This window comes from Sturnus vulgaris, chromosome 4 (assembly GCF_052056855.1).
Source record: "Sturnus vulgaris isolate bStuVul1 chromosome 4, bStuVul1.hap1, whole genome shotgun sequence".
Classification (NCBI taxonomy): Eukaryota; Metazoa; Chordata; class Aves; order Passeriformes; family Sturnidae; genus Sturnus; species Sturnus vulgaris.
In genome coordinates this window covers 67,931,158-67,945,811 of record NC_142246.1, presented here as the reverse complement: position 1 = coordinate 67,945,811, position 14,654 = coordinate 67,931,158, and the positions used below count along the sequence as shown (strand labels likewise).

The window sequence follows — 14,654 nt, the reverse complement described above, 5'->3', positions numbered from 1 at the left end:
AGATGCTTTGGTATCCACCTGAACACGGAGATCAATTTTTAAGGTCAGCTGAGGTTGACAGAAGTTATTTTAAACTGATTTCTCATTTGTGAAGCTGCAGCTCAGTTGAGCAAGCAAATTCAGTTGAGTGGGAGGGGAAAAAACCCAAACCAAACATTTTGTTTTGAGGATAGGCCCCTGTGTCCCTGTAATTGTGTCAGGCAGTGGCCTGGGTTTATTTATTACCTTCAGTTGTTGTCTTTTATTCACATACAGGTATTTGCCCTGAAATGAAAGTCTTCCACTTGTAGAGTAAAGAGCTTTGGTTTCAAGATCAGTTATCTTTAATGGGAAGAAATGTCTGCTCTTTTTAAAGTACTACACCTCCCATGAATAGGAAATATCTCAACTTGGAAAGGAACATTTACAGACTTCCTTTCTTAAACAGTTCCTTTATTTTTGTTTTCAATGAAAAAAATGATAGGGACAAGCTTTACAGGATCTTTGAAAAAAGAATATATTCAACAACAGCAATCCAAGTTACCATAATGAGTCAGATCTCCTTGAGCCCATCATTCATGTTTTTACTAAATTGAAGAAAATCATAAAAACAAAATTTGATATTTTTAGTTAGGTATTTAGCTTTGAATGCCACTAGCATAGTGCTTCTATTGGTATTCCCCAAGTGAAATTTATCGTGATTTGACACATGTAGCAAAATTTCTTGCAACTTAATCCCACATGATTAATCCCACTAATACCATTGCCTTCTAATTTGATTAGTTTCTGTGGTCCTTCTGGAGTGTTTAATGGATACATTGGTTTAAAAAAATGGCCACATTATTGTGTCTTTTTTTTAAGATACTATTCTCGATGGGTAGAAAACAAAAAGGTGGTTTTTCTTGTCATTTTAGCAGCAGCATCATCATTGCTAACAGCCATAGAATAGTAGATAGAAGTCATGACATAAATTATCATAATAACGATCTCTTTGGATCTATCGATCATTGAGAATTTCCTTATCTTTATATTGGTTCATTTCTTTTGGGCTTTCTGGGAAAAAGTAAGCTTGGGAAAAGAGGGGTGCATTCAGAAATAGTAATTAAAAGTAACAAATGAGTGATAATGCACAAGAGAACCGTATGAGGAAATAAGATTAAATAAACGTGATTAAAAACTGCAGACTGGAACATCAGTGACACTGCAGGAGGACACAGAGCTCTTGAAACACCTTTTGAGCTAAAGCCACCATCACCTTTGCTCAGTGCTGTTAACACTGGGGGAGGCTGCAGAACAGCTCATGTTTTTCACTCCAGAGCACTGCTATTAAATGGCAAATATTGCCTGGCACAAGGGTTAGACACTCAGAGCTGTGACCTGCCAAATGTATATTCTGTGTACTTCCCACTTTCTACACACTGCTCCTCCCTCTCGTAGTGTTTTCTGCTCTGCCCTTTATGGAACGATGGAGTATTGGATTTGCTAAGGGGGATTTATTTCCTTTCCAAAGAGTAGCTAAAAAAAAGGAAAAAAAGCCAATATACCATATGGGAAGAGAACAAAACAATTAATAGTCTAGGACAGTACTTTGATATCAATTTCTTTTCAAAGTACCAATGCTACTTTACTGGTATTAAGTGCTTGATCTGAAACACCAACATAGGTAAAATTAGGGTGAATTTAGATGTGAAATGTGGCTTTCCCCTGATGTGGTCTAACCCTTAGTTGTAAGAGGCCAGATCTTTAGAATGTGATTTTGATCTGTTCTTCAACACTGATTGTCTTGGATATTTTTATCCAGATCTCTCCTTGAAAAGCAAAAATAAATAACTTCATATAGAAAATTAACAGATTTTCATTAGGAGAACTTTTATGTACTTCAGGGGAAACTGCTGTTCAGAGCAGCCAGTCAGAGTGACAGATGGACCTGGTGTGTCTTTTCTCTGCCTTCTTCAACACCCTTTACATTTTGGTGTTTAGCCAAAATCAGGTTTGCTCGTTGTCTTGCAATTGTGGAACGTGGGTCACGCTTCCAGGGGGTGCAGTCCTTCAAGGAGAGTCTGCTCCAGTGTGGATCTCCCCCCAGGGACCCAGGTCCTACCAGGAAACCTCTCCAGCATGGACTCCTCTCTCCATGGGTCTGCCACGATCCTGTTCCAGCATGGGTCTCTTTCACAGGGGAATTTCAACTCTGGAAAACCTCCTCCCCCTCCTTCTCCACTGATCCTGGTGTTTTCATACTGCAGCTTTTTCCTAAATCTGTTATCACAGAGGCATTAACACAGTTTGTAATTGGCCCTGCCTTGGCAGCCAGGGATTGTCTTCGCTGGACATGGAGGAAGCTGCTGGCAGCATCCCTGCTCCCAAAGCCTGGTGACACAAACATTCTTGCTTTACAAATTACCCTGCTGTGGGAGGTGAGTATCTTCAAAGTACAGAGTTTAAAGCAATTTTATCAGGGGAAAAGAGCAACGAAGTCAACAAAAATGAAGTGCTGTAGAAAGAGAAGGGGACTAGAGAAGGCTGCAGGGACATCACTACCAGTGAGAACAAACCAGACAAGCCAGGTGTTTTTTATGTGTGTCTTGCCTGAGGTAGAAAGGGAATGAGTGTTTCCTTACTCTGGTGTAATATTTCAGTGGGATTTGCCAATATTTCTGAACTGAGTTGGATGGAGATTTTGCAGAGTGGAGCACTGAATTGCTCGCAGTTTCCTATGTGTGACATCTTTCTATGTCATCAGGATATTTAGTGGGTTTAGTGGTCTGTATAACCTGTAGGGCACTGTTGGAAGAAACTTGCCAGAGAAGCTGTTACAGAACATATATTAACTACTGAAAAGGCAATACAGAAAACTCCTCTGGGCCACTCAAAGCTGTGAATTGCTGGTGCAGCTGTGTCTGTGTAGCAATAAAGAGTTTTATGCACTCCAGTCAAATGGCTTTAGTGTGCTCACCTCACTGCAATCAGTCCATCAGAGATAATTTAGTGTGTGAAAGAATGTGTCTGCAGCACAGAGCAGTAAGAAACTTCCTTGATTGATAGTTCAGCAGGGAAAAGGCACTGTCTTTCTGGTCAGCTGCCAAGGGCTCACCATCTGATTCATAAGCAAAGGAAGATGTGAGAATTCCCTGTGGATTAGCAAATACCATCCAGAACAATTTACAAAGGCTGTTAGCGTAAGACAGAAGAGGCTCTGACATTTGGCAGGCTGTAGGAGAAAGATTATGCTACTTAATTCTGAATTCTCTTTCAAATCTGTCTTGTTTCTCCAAAATGTAGACTGAAACAAAAGCTGTCCAAGTCAAGCACCCCATGACTCTGTGCACCTTGATCTTTTTGTAGGTTCTCTGCCTGGGAGGTGAATTTTGCTCTTTGGTGTGGCTGTCACAGCTTCTGCCACGTTCTAAAAGCTGGGGGAGAACTCAGAAGGTGGGGACAACATCCCCCTCCTACCAGGGGGTTCTTTGTCACCCCTTGTAGAGGAATATTGTATATAAGTGAAAACAAACATGTCATTTGTCACAAAGCAGCCTTTCATTTTCACCAGTGATGCTGTGAGAGTTATCTCTATCACTGGTTAGAATGCGTGGTCTTTGCCTGTTTTAGGATTAGAAAAATGGATATGAAGATACATGTCTAATTTCAGTCAATAACAGTGCAAAGAATGGATAGGATCTGAAGAAGAGCTGAGATTCCTGCTTTTTTTTCTGGCAGCCGAAAATTCTTTCAATTTATAGAAAAACGTATTTCTGAAGTTTCTTCCAATTCAACAAATTTCTTTACAATATTGCCACAGTCTTTAGTAATTAATAGTGAGGCTATGTCACCTGGTCTTTCGGATTGCTGCAAAAGATAAGAAATGTCAATCAGGAAATGGTTAGCCATATTTTTTTAATGATTTGAAATGGAAAAGAAAATAACTTCTAAACCAAAGGCATGTTGAAGAAAATACAACATTTATAGTAGTAAATATGCATTTAATAATATAAAATTTCATTTTTCCGTGTTGCCCAATTTAGTATTAAAATTGCTTCTATTTTAGATGTGCATTTATTAATGGAAATATTAAATTAGTGGTAATTTCATGAAGTATATTTATTTTTAATAAATGGTTTGTCCATTGAAATTTAAAAACTTAATTCTGCTTTCTTCCTTAGAGTCATTAGCATATAAATATAGACAATGACTCAATCTGCAATTCTCTGTGAAAGATTAACATATAATGCTTAATTATTAGAAAAAATCCTCTATCTTGGAAGTAAAGTTCTGGTGCATAATAGAGATTTTAATTATGTACTTTCAGTGTAACAATTCTTAAGTGATGGTTCTGGCACTGGCTGTAAGAGAGAAGAAAAGAGTCCCTGAGAAAACGACTGAAATAAAATAATCCCATTCAGTTATAATTCTGGAAAGCTCATTTCTTAAAGTCTTGTTTGTGCATTTACATCATTGATTAGAATGGTTTGTCATTAAATATTTCACCTGAGAGTGAAATATGAATGCTGCCCAGTGCCTGCCATTGTGCAAGGTCTGTGTTCAAAAAAGAGTCAGTGAGTTTTGGGTACTGGCTTCCAGGGTTATATTTAAGGTCTTTTCCTAGATTTTTGTACCTATTATTGTTCTTTGCATTGTGTTAGTGGTTCAGATCAGCACTGGGTGCTTCAAGCTGCTCCTGTGATTTCTTTGCCAGTGTTTCCAAGAAACTTCACTTTGAGATTATAAGAACAAAGTCCCTTTGATCCTACACTTACCAGTTCTTTACTGTGGTCTGTGTGGCTGGTCCAAAATAAAACCATGCCTTCCCCAATTCAGATGGAAATTAATCTTTGGAGAAACTGAAGGAGTCTGCTGTTCTTTGCAGAAATTTTAAGTAAGTGATTTCTCAGCATTTTACTTCCAGATTTAAAAGACCTAATATAAGAACAAAATTGGTCATATAATGGACAAAAAGTCCTTCATAACAATGTTTAATCCATTAACCATAACACTTCAGTCCTTCACACCACCTCTGTAGGAAAAATCAATATATCATACAAAGAAATAAATGCAAAATGGTCTGCACTCATATATCTCTTTCAGTCTTTGAATAGGTACTACTGACTGCCGACTTTTTCTGAGTTAAAATATTACACAAACACGTTGATATCAGGATTAAATAAGAAAAACTGAAGAAAATTGAACTGCCAGGCTCTGCAGATGCAGGACTGTTACCTGATACTAGAAAACAATTCAAAAGAAAAAAATCAGCAGCTGACTTAATCTGTGTGTGTGTATCCAGCTTTTGCTTCATTAATAGTATAATTGGGTTAAAAGTAATTTTACATAGAGATATGTTCTGGTGAGCTGCAGCTTTCTGCTGGCTGGCAGCAGTCAGTGCTGTATTTTTTCGAGTTTCTTTACATCCAGTCCCCTACCAGGGTGTTTGTTTCCAGGTGTTAGGATGCTCTTCAGTGTGTCTGTCCATAGCAGCTGGCAGTCCTAATCCCTGCTTTTAGCAGAAGCTGTGCATAAATTTGCTTTACTTGCTTGAGAGTAATCTACCCTCAAAGGACACTTCCTTCTAAAGCCTGTTTTGTAAATGCAAGCAGGATGACAACCAGGGGATACAAAATGTACCACTCACACTTACATGTCCTACCTAAACTTCAAGCTGCTGCTTTCTTCTAAAGTGCCCAATAAAATAGCAGGAGAACCCAACTTTGGGAAATTGGTGAATGGTGGGGGTTTGGGTACAAAGGAAATATGTGATTAGTAGCAGAGCAGCTAGAACACAGAAAATGCTGTTTTTGTCCCTGCTTTCCCCAGACTCCCTGCCCACTCTTTCCCCACAGTTGTTTCTCACATACTGTGCTGATGAAAGATTTTATTCTGAGGTTACCTACCCCCCTTGTGCTCTTGGTTTTGTGCCTGTGTTCACTTTTCCCCCCTATTTATTGTATTCACTGATGAGAACTGCTAGTTTTGTGTTAAGTGGCCTTTCAGCTACATAAGCCTTTGATGAAGCATTAGAAAAATTTCAGTGTTTGTTGTATTCGTTTTAAGATTTCCCAATGCTGCTTTTTTTTTCCTTTATTTTTTACAGCATTGAATTCAAAATTCTCAAGGCCTTCATTTGCCAACAGGCCAATTAAAATATCTAAACATTGTCTGAACTGTGTAAATATTAGAATGTGCACTTGAAAATTTAGTCCACAATTTGTTTGAGTATAACATCAAAAGAAAGCATTTCCAAGAAAACCATTTCCTGCACTTCACTATTTTGGTAAATGTGCTCTAAAGAATCATAAGATTAAAGTGTGAGTAAATTCAGGGTTTATAAGAAGCAGCTGGCCAGAGATTGAAGTTGCTTAATTTTGAACAGGAAGGTGGGCTCTGAAAACAACTCCTGAAGGATCAGGGTAGTTACTTACATAGAGAGAAAACAAGAATTAACCAAAGTTTTAGGGAACATTTTTAGACCCTTGATTCATATGTAGGCTATACTCTGGGAAATGTTTAAAGTAATCCATGTTTGAACAGAAATGTCAATTAACATTTTCTTTTTGGTAGAAGTCCCATGCAGCTACATTCCATTGAGATTCCTCAAGCAGAGAGGATGTTCCCTGGCATTCAGAGGAATGAGTCCAGCTTGGCAGTGAAGTGCTGATGAAGCTCCAAAAGGTAATACTGCTGCAGCCATGGCACTTTAAAGGCTGATTTTTTTCCATAAGAATAATAGCATTTACAGTTCTACCAACTGTGATGAAAATGCTGAGGTTGATGAATCCTTGGGGTTCAGGACACGTAGTGAGTACTAAGTGGGAACACTGAGAAGTGAGCAGATTTCTGGATAAGGGCTTTATGCCTTTTGCTCTAGGAACCAACAGTGGTTTGCTGTTTTTTAATAATCTCTATTAGTAGAGATTAGGTGGAATGTTATGTGATTGTTTGCTTAGATGATATATTTGCCTGAAAAAAAATACAGGTAGTATTTTTGTATTAAACTCTAAACAACCAGGATGTCTAAGAAAGTTACACAAGGAAAACTGGCAACTTTCTTTTGTTTATTAAGTAATTCAGAACTAGAACTAATGGTATGAGTCCTGAAAGGACCTAAAGGCTCAACTCTGATATCTCAGTTACACAGTTTGTAATTATAGCCTGTTAAAACATTAAATGGGCAAATAATAAACCCTTCACTCCACATACATGCTGTTATCCTCTTTTCTCAATGAGACATAGCTGTAGCAATAAAATGTAGCACGAAGTGACAGGAAAAAAGGGCAGTGTTCTGGAGCTTCATGTCCTTGAGTAGATCAGATGACATCACCATAAAAGTGCCTTTTTAATTGTTATTATTGACCAGAAGATGAGGCAACACTTGATTAACCCCACGAGAGCATTTACTGCATATGACCATAGTGGGATTTTGCAGATGAATCAGAGCTTTCTTGGCCTGTGCTGAACAATTTAGACACAGAGTTTTGTTATTGACCATTCCAGAAAGGGAACAACACAAATGTGGAACTATGTGCAGGAGACTGCAAGGGCTGGCTCATCATCTTTTAGCTCAATATCAAGCCTGCACACCATGTCTCTTAAGAAATAAAAGGGAATACTCGGATTTGTTTTGAGCATTTAAAATATGAGGGATTCCAGAACACCCCTAGTTAAATTTCCTCACTGGTTAATAATTCTTACTGTTTAAAACAGCCCTTTTTTTCTAATTTCCATTTTGTAAGCTTTAACTCTCAGTCAAGGAATATAGTTGCATCTTAGCCTGCTCTGTGGAAAAACCCTCTGGTGAAAGATACACTCTCCCCCTGTCTGCTCTTACAGATCCCTTAAGCTTGACTTTGATGAGCTAAAAAGATTGAACCTATTAAATCTCTTTCTGTAAGGCAGATTTTCCAGTCTTCAAATCATCCTTGCAGTTTGCTACTTTATCAAATTTTGCAGCATGGTTTTAATCATGTGGAGATTAGACTTGGATATACTTTTTCAGTAAACATCTTCAATAATATCTTTATTTTTGTCCACATATCCACCTGTTAAACACTGCTGAAGACATAAAGACGTTATTAACTCTTTCAGCTGGACATCCTTAATGAGAAGTCAATCTGAATTATAAAGATTCCCCCCAAGAATCACTGCTAGCATAGGACCATAAGTATGAACTAGAACCTTTTTGTTTTACAGGCATGGCATTAAGATCAGAAAAACTTGAATTACATGGTGCTTAATTATTTCTGTGATATAATAGCAGTTCATTGCCTAACTGAAACAGTAATGTAAATAACTTCTAAAACTTAAAAAATATTTACCATAGAGCCTTTAATTGGAAAAGCTTAGCAATTGTCCATGCTTTTCCAAAATGAGTGGCACAGGTAATGAATATGTCTGGCAGGAGAAATGGTATTGCTGAGGTTGTTTGGAGGGTACCATTATGTGGTTTCTGGTGGTTGTCTGCTGTGTTAATCTGCACAGGGTATTTCAAGCACAATCAGGACATCTTATAGACCAAATAAAAGTCCTTCTTGTCCCTATAGCCTTTACAGAATTTGTAAATGACCCTTTCAGCACACTTTTTTTTTTTTTTTCAGTTTAACATTTTGCACATTCAAGCTGAGTTTGGAGAGCTGCAAGTTCAACCTATGTTAATTACTACAGTGAAAGATGACTTAGTGGTTTACTGACTAACTAGTGGTAGCTAGTTCTAAAACAGGGGGAGGAGAAAATATTCTTGATTCCTTAGCAAATCACTGGCATTGTCTCTTTATGAGGAGCTGAAGCAGATTTTTGTGAGTTCTATGAACATGACAGAGTGTATCTTCTCATTATGAATTCTGTTCAGAGTTTTGCCATTAAATAACTGAGAAATACCTACTTGAAAATGTCAAATATGATTGTATTGAGCCTTCACAATGAAGCCAAGTATGAAAAAGAAAGGTCTTAGTGTTTTTAAACCGTAGGTATAAATTTGTATTAGAACACACAAGGATTTTAATATTTGATATGTTCTTTCTGTATTAAGAAAGACTTGTTGAAAGGTCTCATGTTAAATGGATAACTCAATTAGACTGAGTGGATTCCAGCCAACTAGATTAGGTAAAGGAGGTTTTAACTTTGAGTCAAATTACTACTAAAGTTGACAGCTGAATTAATGATGTCTGAGTCAATAGCAATTTTTTTAAGGTCAGATACGTCCAGAAGGACTTGGTCCAGGAGGCACAAAAACAAACAGTTACAGACCAAACAAGTTGTAAGCTCCACTGGGTAGGACCCAGAAATGATAACTCAGATTCAAGGAGGATAGGTACTAATGGAGAGCAAAAAGGAACATCTCAAATACCTTTGAATTTGTTTTGTTTAATAGATGTTAAAAGAAAAGTTAGCATTTGAAAGTACAAAATATTTTCTGTCCAACGTTTTAATCCATTTGGATCAAATGCTCAAAAGTCTGGCTCTTTGAAAATTGGCATTATTTCTCTTAATTCTAAATGATCTTAATCAGCTGTAAAATCACATTAATTATTTTGGTATGCCATAAGTACTGTACACCTACAAGTATTCTAAACTGTACAAGGTCTTGCAGAGCACAGGCAAGGCATGGACATGCCACTGCCTTTTTCAGTGCTTGAGTTGTTCGTGGGTGTAGGAGAAGATAGACTTGCCAATTTCTGTAAAAAACTAATTTATCTCTTAATTTCCAAGTGCTGTGGCATGGCAATGCAGTGCACATGAAACCAGAAGTGGTGTCTGAATCCTTGGGAGTGATCACAGTTTTCACGAGGAGCTCTGCCTGCAGTTGTGCACTGGAGAGCAGCCCCCTGTGCAGCCTGCCCTTGTTCTCTGGAAATCCTCTCCCACCCACTTCTCATGCAGAGGAATTGTCAACAGCAGGACTTGATGCAAATAGGTAAGAATTCTTCCTAAAATTGGTGAAGCATCCCTTAACACTTTCTAAAATGGTTTGAAAGGCCAGCAGGTTTTGCAATGAATACTCCCTTGCCTTGATAAGCAGCATATATATCACGGATTTTTTTCTGAAAGGATGACAGCAATGATATTGGGAAATTCAACAATATATATCATTTTTGAGAGATTTTGACTCACTTTCCCTGCTGCTTAGAGTAGAAGTCCAGACAAGTCTCTTTTTTGCAGCTAACTTTTCTCTTTCAGTTTCTTCCAGCAAAAACACTTTTTCAGGGTTACCTGTCTGTGTGACAGATGTCCTAGTTTTTCATTCAAATCTGATTTTTGGGCAGCTTTTCTGTTCAGCTCTGTGAATATTCATCAAGAGATTCTGATGTACCTAGAGTTGACTTAACTGGGCAATGAATCAATTGCCATTAAAACTTAGGTTAAAAGAGAGCTAAAAGAGAAGAATAGAGGGGAAAAAACCCGTCAACTATCTTTAAATCTTTTTTAGAAATATTACATTGATTGGCAATAATTTGGGGCTGAGAGCAAAACTATTGTCTTTCCATTACATTGAAATCTAGCAGGATCTGAATGAGAAACAGAATCCTGGTTTTTATTTTGTTTATGCAAATGGTTTTGCTGTTGAACATACCTGATTATGTGCTACCTCATTCTCCTGACTTGGTGTTCTGCCCCTGCTGATTCTCCAGTCATTGCCAAGCTAAATCTATGCCAGGGTTAGTAGCCACAACCCATAATTTAGCAATTGCATTTTGAACTCTAGCATTTTGACAAAGAATTTATAAGAGTAATTTTTTTTCTTTCCTAGATAAAAAAATTTTGTCTCAGCTCAGCGTTCACAGAGACTGCTCTGTCTGCCTGCTTGATTTGTTTTCCATTTATAAATAGAGTTACATCTCCAAAGAGGTTCACTTAGGAGGGAGATGAGCTCTAACCAGTAGCATGAACTGAACAGATTGGAGAAACAAAGCTTTGGAGGGAGGCTAAAATAAAACAAATTAACTGTGTAGCTTTCATTTGGTTTCCATTATTCAAAGTAAGATAGCACTGTGGATTTTTTTTAAAGAAAAAGACACTGGAATCCCAATTATCCAAGCATCCACACTCAGAGTCACTCTCTCTGAATTTTCAGCATCTTTAGTCCCCAATTATTGACTTGCTATTAGTCATACTTCCATTAGTTGTGTAATCCCAAAATATCCCTGTGAGAATAACACACAGTCGGTATGTAAGAATAAAAAAGTCCTCAATAAGAATAGTCATGCTTTGGGACTGATGTTGAGTATTCTCCTTTAATCCACAGAATCTTGAAAAACTTGAGTTTGGGAGGATTTTTTTATCCCATGGGTGAGATTTCACCTGATAACTGTTTCTAGCAGAAGTGCCTGCATCTAATTTCTGAGTCTCATGTACCATCTCCCTTTAATAATTATTTTTTTCCTTCAGAGATGGAGATAATGTATCTGTGTGCCTAGAGATACTGGTACATATCTGACCTTTATGTCTTCTGGTAAATGGTTAGAATTTAAATTGCTTGGCTGGTGGAATGTTTCAGCTTTCTCTCATGAGAGCTGATCTCCTGTATTTGTGAGGCCCATTAAAAGTAGTGCATGGTCACATCTTGGGAGATGAGCTAATCTGTTTTTTTTCTTTCAACTGTCACTTAAGTCAATGTGATTTCTGAAGTTCTATTTATTATATAACAGTGCTAAATTGCATCTTCCTCAATAGAATGTAGAATACATCTACCCAAACTATATATATATATGTGTGTGTGTCTCTTTTGTTGTGCATTCTAGAAAAAGACAAATCAGCCTCCTTTGTTCAAATATTGCAGCTATTTTATGGGAAAACTACAGGAGCTAAGTATAAATCAGGTACAACTTAAAATACAAATTCAGTTTCTTTACAGTAAGCTTCTCAAAATCTCTATAAAATAATGTTCTCATTTTCATCTTAGCCTGATGCCTGTCTATCCTATAATGCCTCCAGTCACAGTATACACCAAATATTTAAGTAAAGCTAGCTTCCTATTCTTAATTCAATCTGTGTGTGTATGTATAAATGGAAAAAGAAAATCTCAGAACTGATGATTATATCTCCTGTTATGAAGTTTAGTGGTTTGAGTAGAATGTCAGCTTTCAATAAAAGAAAGAACTATGTAAGTGAATATGTGCATAGTAATTTTCCTGAAGAGAATGAGAAAATGAAACTTACTATTCTGGAATGCTAAAATCTGAGACTTGTTCTGACAGAGCCAATAGCTGACAGGGCTCCACCAGCTATTACAAATAACAGCAGAAACAATTTAGAAAATTTAAATAGGAGACTAAGAAAAAAAAATTCTGTAGAATGAAACACTTTGATGCTTTGCATTTGTTACAGACTGTCTTTCCCTGTGACAAATCTTCACGAGTAAAACAACAGATATTTAAACACTGCAAGTTTCATCCCTTAAATGTTACAGAAAACCTGCAAATCACTTCATTTGCTAAGAAACCTAGAAGGATTAGATAGATAACAAAGCTGTGATGAACAGCTGACTCCAGTTTTTTTAAAGACATGGACCAGCAGAGCACTGCAAATATTCTTACAGAAAATAACAGGTTGTCCCTTCACCTAACACATTCCCAGTCTGAAATGCTGTCAGACTTTACCTGGATATTTTTTTTTCCTTTTCTCTAATTGTATTTCTGTAAGTCTTTCAGGAATAATTACTGGTGAATCTCAACAAGATAAAAATGAAGTAAGTTGGTAGCATACTTGGGGGAAAGCCATTCCACTATTTTTTAATTTTTTTTTTCAAATTAAAGCTCTCAGTCCTATATGAATTATTCAATTCAATTGCTTTAATTCCATGGGATTACTTGGAATTTTTTAGCTCTAAGGGTTGCTGGATCTTTTTTGACCTGAGATCAGAGATGCCATAAACATGTATTTCTCAGCAGTATAATTTTCATCACTTACTCTTACCTGCCAGAGTTGAAGAAGCATTTAGACAATGCTCTCAGGCACATGGTGTGATTCTTGGGGCTGTTCTGTGCAGGGCCAGGGACTGCACTTTGGTGATCCCTGTGGGCCCCTTTGAACTCAGGCTATTCTGAGATTGCATAAATGCCAGCTGTACAGTGTAAATTCAGCTTTTTTGAACCCTTGAGTCCTCAGATTTTTGTAAAATCAAGATTTATATGAATAAAAGTTACAGGGCCAGTCTCTGAAACCTAGGACATTATTTTTAGACAGCATCACTTGCTGAAGAATAACTTGAGAACAAGAGGCACTTCACTGTTTTGTCTGGTAGATATCACTAACCTTACTCATGGATCATGGGACATTATTAAATAATTTTTGCTGTCTTCCAAACGTGCCAGAAGCTCCAAATTTACCTTGCAAAAGCTAAAATTGGATGCAAAATAGATTTAGTAGTTTCTCTCTAAAAAGTAAAGAGAGGAAAAAAGGTTCACAAACCCTGAGAAGATGATTACATTTCTGTGGCAGACATTTTTAGCTGGACAGAGGAAATCTGGAAATCTTGGGCAAACCAAAGGAGGCCTTGAGACAAAGGTGCTGCTCTTGCTCCTTGTGTGGTTCAGGGACACTCAGGGTGAAACACTCAAATTAAGAACATGAACTTGATTTCCCCACTCACATGAGTGAGTCTATATCCAGCTACTAATGTTGTTTGCAAATAAACACCTATATGCTTATCTATATTTAAATTTATTACATTTCTCTGTAATGTGAAGTGTATCATAAATGCCAGGATAAGCATGTTTCCTTTTTTTCTTCTTTTTTTTTTTTTTTGTGTTTCCCATTGCCAGAAACAATTTTATTTTAATTTTGTGGAGTTTGGCCCAGGACACAAATAATTTCAGTGAATCATCCTTGAGTGTTTTCTTTCTCTGAAGAGATGCCCAGTTATATGCAAAATGCTTTAAGACTATAGCAGCTTTGTGAATTTCAAATTCAGGAAGCCCCAAATCACCAGTTACTTCAGGAGAAATTTAAATTTCAGAGACATAGGTAGAAAGCAGAAGGACATGCAACTAAATGAGCATGCTCCTTGTTCAGCAATATTTTATTCAGGCTCCTTCTGAGTGACAACTTTAGTAGTACTTCAAATTTAAAATTTAGAAGAGAGGAGAATGGATTGGTAATATAAGAATAACAGAGCATTATTGAAAAATTAAACATATTTGGGAATTTTTATTTTTTGTTGTTCTATTTTGACAAGAATGATATGTTCTAGGTTTCTGAACAGCAAGTTTTCCTAGTCTTGCTCTGGACTCATGAAAACGCCTTTGAAAAATTTGCTTTTGTACTTAGTAATGAAGATGTTGATTTATAATGAGCTCTTGGTGATCAAGGTGATACTACATCAATTTGTATTATTTTAAGTTCCACTCCTTGCTGCTTTCTTAATCTCTGTCTGTGTATATGGCTGTATATGGTACTCATAGCAATACTACAGAGTAATAGTGTTCATTAAGTACAACTTGATGAATTTGGGAGGTCAAGGACTATCTGAGCCTTTTTTGAGATAAAAGGTACAATGTTTCATGGAAACCAATTTGATTTTATGAATAAGGAATACCTTCATTGCAATGTTTGCTGTTTAAGTTACAGTTCCAGAAGAGTTCATGTGATTGAATCATGTGATGAATCTCCATCTGGGAATTGGAATTTCTGCAGTCTGTGACTATAACTAGGACTTGTACTGTGACAGCAGCCTCATGTTGGGTCACCCA

At 37.1% G+C, this 14,654-nt stretch overlaps 1 long non-coding RNA gene across 1 annotated transcript; it reads right to left on the bottom strand.

The window, feature by feature from the left end:
• Positions 1-1,828: 1,828 nt before the first annotated feature.
• Positions 1,829-11,664, bottom strand: LOC148224073 (uncharacterized). Its single transcript, XR_015803423.1, has 2 exons — positions 4,734-11,664; positions 1,829-3,825 (listed from the first exon to the last, which is right to left on the bottom strand). It is a non-coding gene; the product is annotated as an uncharacterized LOC148224073 (long non-coding RNA).
• Between the last annotated feature and the right edge of the window lie 2,990 nt (positions 11,665-14,654).